Consider the following 6,000-nt stretch of genomic DNA (forward strand, 5'->3'; position numbering starts at 1 on the left):
CATTTATAAAAAGATTAGCCTGCAGAAATAAAGGTCACCATTCATTTAAAAACTCAAAAGCTGGGCATGTTGTTTATTTTTTTTTTAAGATTTTTATTTATTTATTTGAGAGAGAGAGAGAATGAGAGAGAGCACATGAGAGGGGGGAGGGTCAGAGGGAGGAGACTCCCCGCCGAGCAGGGAGCCCGATGCGGGACTCGATCCCGGGACTCCAGGATCATGACCTGAGCCGAAGGCAGTCGCTTAACCAACTGAGCCACCCAGGCGCCCTGGGCATGTTGTTTATTAACAAAGGAATAAATCATGTTAATTGCTCTTTCAAAAAATAACAGACACTACTTTTTTTTAAAGTAAAACTAAAAACACCATTGCACCAAGAATCAGATTTTATAGATACCAAATTCTAAATCTTTTTAAGGCTTTTATATTTTCATTTTTTAAGTGTCTAAAACAGACTTTGTTTCAAAAGAACCCAAAGAATAAATATCCATGGTAACTTATTTTCTTCTTGATAGACAAAAATAATTAAAAATAATCAGTGGTGCCTGCTAAGATCTTTTAAAAGTTGTTTTCAATGAGCTATTTTTTAGCTCATTTTAAAAAAACTTACCAGTGCCTCAATTTTCTTTCCAAGTTCCTTTCCAGGACCATGATGGACCTCTTATTTTTTCATTTCATTGCTATATTATTTCACTGATAATTTTATTAAAACAGAAAAAATTCTGCCAAAACCACTTCATTACCCAAAACACAAACTTTAAGATACTTGCACAGGCTTCATTTACATATGCAAAAATATTTTGTGCATATGCTATATGTACAATATGGTGAACAAAGTATGAAAAAAGAGAAGCAAGATCCTTTGCCTCACTGCAAATTAATCCCCTTGCACTCATGCTAAACGTGCCTAACCTTGAATGATCCCCCTCACCTTGAGCTTTTACAGAAAGCTCAAATACCTTCATAATAATGAAGTAATGTAGTGTGGTATAAAGAGCCAGATAACAGGTCTGTCACCAAAGCTTTGAACGTAACTTCCTCAGGCCTCTGTTTTCTCTTATAAAATAAAGTAGTTGGACTATATCTCCTCCATTTAAATAGGCTGTTAGGGACTTAATTCAAGACCTGCTATATTACTTAAAATAGCAAAAAATCTGTTAACATCCTAATGTTAATCAATATTCCAAATAACGGAATACTATGTGACCCTTAAAAAAAAAAAAAGCTGTAGATCAATATGTGCTCACTTAAAAGGATGTCCCAGGTAGCCTATTAAAGCACAGAAGCAAAATGCACAGTATGACCAATTTGTATGCATTTGAAGACAGATATGCATATGTATGTACAGATATTTTCTAGGACTCAGAAGAAACTTCAAAATGGTTATCAGGGGGAAACAGGGTGTTAACTTTTTTTTTTTTTTTTTTTTTTTACCTCTTAGCCTTTTATAATATTTGGAAAAAAAAATAATGAACATATATTATCTTTACAAATTTTTAAAAAGAAACTAAAAGTTCTGCTGATCCAGGTTCTGTAATTAGAAAGACCTGGATTCAAAGACGGCTTTGCTAGTTACCATCTGTGTGGTGTTGAGTTACTTAGCCTCAATTTCTCCACCTGTAAAAGGGAGTTAACCAGTAGTAACCTCATACAACTGTTGGGAGGATAAAAGGAAATCATACATGTGAGACACTCAGCATAGCACATTGTAAGAAGATGACTAGTTAGTAGCTTTCCTATGATTATTATTCAGAATCAGATTTGACAATCTACTCAGTGATGACCAGTCTCAAAGGCAACCAATTTCCTTTACCCAAAATTCAATCAATGTGTTACTATAAGAAAGAGCGTACTTATTAAAGTTTTTTAAAAAGCTATCGCAGGTAGGTGTGCTGATAGACACAGTAATCAGAGCAAAGTCTGGGTTTTAATTAATTATCATCTAGCTAGAATAGCCCTCTTCATTATATGGATACCCATCCAAGGAGCCAGAATACTCATTGCAGCTAGGCAGGAGACCCTGATCTTGACCGCTGAATACACAGGAATACACTCTTTTCTTTTTTAAGTAATTCAAGCTTCTAACGTGAGTTTTTTTATTTTAATATAAAACAAATTTCTCGTTTTCCTAAAAATTCGTGGCACTGATAGTTCATGCACACAATTTACCAATTAATTGTCGATAACATGTCCATTGAGTGGAAGACATAAGAATGAAAAATCTCCATAAAAATAAATTCCAAAAAGCATACTGAATGGCATTTTTGAGTGAAACTTTTCCTCACAGAATTTTTAAAAATTCAGACTGCTTATCTTCAAACCAAAATACTCCAAGTTGTAAATCTGACCTTTAAACTAAAAATACTCTCACAAAGTACTACTCTAACAATATTCAATTTCATTTTTCCAACACACCAAGAACACATCCTAAACTTCTTTATAACAACTGAAAGGATGTTGCATTTAGACAGGTTAAATCAATATGTAGTACAACTGGTTTGAGTCCATCATAGCACAATTTTAACAGGCCTTTTTGGTATTAGACAACAGTTTCAAAATCAATATGATGAATTCAAGTTTGGATTACCCCAATTACAATTATAAAACAAAAACAAAGGTCACACACACACTTAATCTCTTTCAATATGAAAATAGGCTACACTTAACAATTTATCTACTCTAAGTTTGGCAGGATTTAAACCTTTAGAACAGTAACCATTTCAAATTGCCCAAGTAGTTATATTTTGATACACTGAAGAGTTACTGTAGCTTTCCTGAGAGTAACCTGAAGTTCCCACCAAAAAAAAAACAAAACAAAACAAAGAAAACAAAAAAAAACAAAAAACTGGCACCTCATTGAGGCTCTAAGAACTGCATGCCTACTTCATAGATCATTGCACTGTGCTGAACTAGCATCTGGAGACTGTACTGAGCTAGACACAGGAAAGCAAAGGGAAGGGATGGAGGAGAGAGAGTGCATTAAAAAAAAGAAAACACTTCTTAACACACCCATCACCTATAAGCGTGAACTACCAGAAACACTATTTTAAAATACATATATTTCTAATTTTCCAACATTCAAAATACAGCAAGCAGATAATCTACCACAAGCAGATCTTTCTACCCCATCTCACCCCCCCCCACAGTGCTTTGCCAAGAGCACAAGCCCAAGAAAAATAACCAATGCAATTTACTTGTTTACGTAAAGAATTTCAGAAAACATGATGACTGCTTCTGAAGCTTCTAAAACAAATGAATTTTCAATATTTAAGACTTTATGATCACATTTGAAATATGATAGTAATGATTCCTTCAGCTAGTAAAAATATAGCTTCAACTTTATAAAAAGGGTTAATTTTACACTGCAGTTCATTAGCATGCCTTGTTTGCAACCAGAAGGAAGAGGGAAAGGGGGTGGGGGGAGCAGCAAAACACACAAGATGGAAAACATCACTACCTCCTTTGGTGGTTATGAATAATAGTAAATTACCACAAGATGTATGGGAAGAGTTCATGAATAGAAAGAACGGGGGCTAACAATCTGAACTGGCCCCTTCCAGATTCACACTGATGTCGGAAAGAAGGAATTTATTTACACTGCAGTGCCTGGCAGCAAACATGGCTGCCCCTACCCCCTTTAAATCTGAACAGTCTTCACTCCCTCAGCAAAACCATCAAATTATGGCCATGTCTCTAGTGTCTTGCTACCATAACACTAACACATCTCCTCCTCCCTCAAAACAGTAAAACCCACACCTCCCCATTTCACAACAATCACAACACCATAACCACTAGCTTCTATATTCTCTAGCCTTGAAAGAAAAGGCCCAGAATATACAGAAATACGGGAACAAAAGGCTTTCTCTCCCTTTAACAACCCCCTTCCCCTTCTTTTCCACCCACTCTGTGATGTTTGGTTGATAGTTCTCATCCTTCTCAACATTTAGTTAATTTCCTTCCCTATACCAATCCTAGGTCTTCCAGTTTCCTGAGTCTATTTCCTATCTTCCTATGCATCCTGTCTCAGTAATTTCTTATCCCTTTTCCTAATCCTTTTCCTCCACTTCCATTCCCGCGTTTCTCTTTTGATGCCCATTTCTCCATCACATTCTACCCCCTCCCCCCAGACTCTTCTAGTTTCCACTCTGCACCCCCAAACCTCCCTATTTCTCAGTCCACCCAGGTCTCTAATCTTCTGCAAACCTAACTCTTCTTCTCTTTCCCTGCCCCTCCCCCGTTCCATCTCTATCCCCGCCCCCATCCCACCTCTACTCCCAATTCCCAGCTCAGCGCCACTCCATCTCTTATCCCAATCCTACCTCCCCTGCCCCACCTCCCTATCTCCTCCACACCCCTCACCTGGCCCTCTGCTTTACCTTCTGGGCTCCCCCTGAACGCTTTCCGGCCACTCGCTTGTCCTCCCATCCCTGCTGGGGTCTCTCTACCCGGGTCCCATCCCTAGGTCGCCCCCTCCTCGTCGTTCCCTCCTCAGCCCTTCCTTCCAAAACACACACGCACGCACGCACACACACACACACACACACACACGCATTCACTTTACCTTCAGTTTGTTCCATTCTAACCCCCCGGCCGTGTCAGTACGATCACAGGAGAGACACGGAGGCCCGGAGTGGGGCTGGGGTGCGGGCAGCCGCCGGGGCTGCGGGGGGAGGAGACGGAACCGAGCTAGGCCGCATGAAATCCCCGGGCTAGATTTCCCTCGCGCCGGACGCCTCTGCCATGGCTGCCGGCACCGAGGAGGGCCGCGGCCGGGCCGGGCCGGGCGTGAAGCTGAGAGGAGGAAGGCTGCGGGAGGTGGGGTGGGCAGGGGCGGTGGAAGGATGGGGGGTCGCCGCGCAGCCTCTGCTGCTAGAGAGAAGGCTGTGGCTGGCGGCCGGGCCGGGGCAGCAAGGTCCTCGGGGGCTCGAGTTGGCTTTCGCACGCCTCTCCGCACCGACCAGTGGACAGTCCCCTTTGGCCTCCGCCTCCGTCCTCGCCGCCGCTGCCGCCGCCGCCCGCTCCCGCCGCCGCCGCCGCGCACAAAGCCCCCCCACCCGGCTCTCGGAGCGCCGCCGCCGCCGCCGCCGCCGCCAAATCCTCAGCCCCTCATTGGCCGCTGGCCGCGGCGCCTGCCGGGAAATGCAGTCCCTGGTTTGCGGCGCAGGGGGGCGAAAGGAGGAAGAGGGTAGTCGGCGGGGCGGAGAGGAGCGGCCCGAGAGAGTCTAGACAAGAAGTGAGACCGCAGGCGATAAAGGCAGAGACAGGAAGGAATGATACGAAGGAGGGTAAAAAAGAAACAAACAAAAAAACAGAAGACAGGTTAAAGGTTGGGCCTGTGAGGTAAAATTGCGTTCGTGCGTATTCTTTGAGACTTGTTCAATAACAGCACATATTAAACACCATATGGTACTCCTCAGAGTGACACTGCTGCACACTCCCTAGATGTTAGAAACAACCTACAAACGAGTGCTGGGTTAAGGTGACCGGGAAAGAGAAGAACAATTTGTGTGCCTCCTTGGGTGCCTTCTGTCCGACAGCTGTCAGAGTCAGGGCTTCCTATCTCACATGGGTCTGCGTAAGGAAACCGTGGCAGCAATTTCAGACCTGAGCCGTGGGGAACAGTCTCTCTTTCAGCCTCGGATGTGAGTCCCAGATGCCCCCCGCCGACCCCCGTCCCGCCCCACGATCGCAAGCCGTGGCGGCATCTCAGTCGCTGTGAGGAAGCGCTGACCTCCCTGGCAGCCACCGGGCCCCGCACGCCTTCTTCCTGCTCGCACTGCGGGCCCGGAGGCTTGTGGGTAAAGAGGAGGACGTCAGCGCCGACTGCGGCCCGGACCCCTAGGGACCCAGAGAGCTCGGTGCCCGTCACGTGCCTGGGCCCTCTGCTGCTCACTGCCAGACCTTCGCTTCGAGGGATGGGAGGGCATCAGTCCTCGAGAGAACTCACGCAAGAATGAGCGGAGGAAACTGGAGTCAAAATTCTCTGTAACCCTCTAAGCC

The 6,000-nt window shown here is 44.1% G+C and overlaps 1 protein-coding gene across 5 annotated transcripts in view; it reads right to left on the reverse strand.

Moving 5' to 3' along the window:
* Positions 1-5,626, reverse strand: part of NSD3 (nuclear receptor binding SET domain protein 3) — a 121,425-nt gene extending 115,799 nt beyond the window's left edge. For 3 of the 5 annotated variants that reach the window (XM_006741440.3, XM_006741439.3, XM_006741438.3), the window contains exon 1: positions 4,562-5,062. The gene's annotated coding sequence lies outside the window, so the exon portion shown is untranslated. Of the gene's footprint in view, positions 1-4,561; positions 5,063-5,604 lie in introns of those variants that run through there. The other 2 variants (XM_081809204.1, XM_006741441.2) reach the window with 2 other exon arrangements.
* Positions 5,627-6,000: the final 374 nt, after the last annotated feature.

The sequence above is a fragment of the Leptonychotes weddellii genome, chromosome 2, assembly GCF_054177405.1.
Source record: "Leptonychotes weddellii isolate Sample4059 chromosome 2, ASM5417740v2, whole genome shotgun sequence".
NCBI classification, from domain to species: Eukaryota; Metazoa; Chordata; class Mammalia; order Carnivora; family Phocidae; genus Leptonychotes; species Leptonychotes weddellii.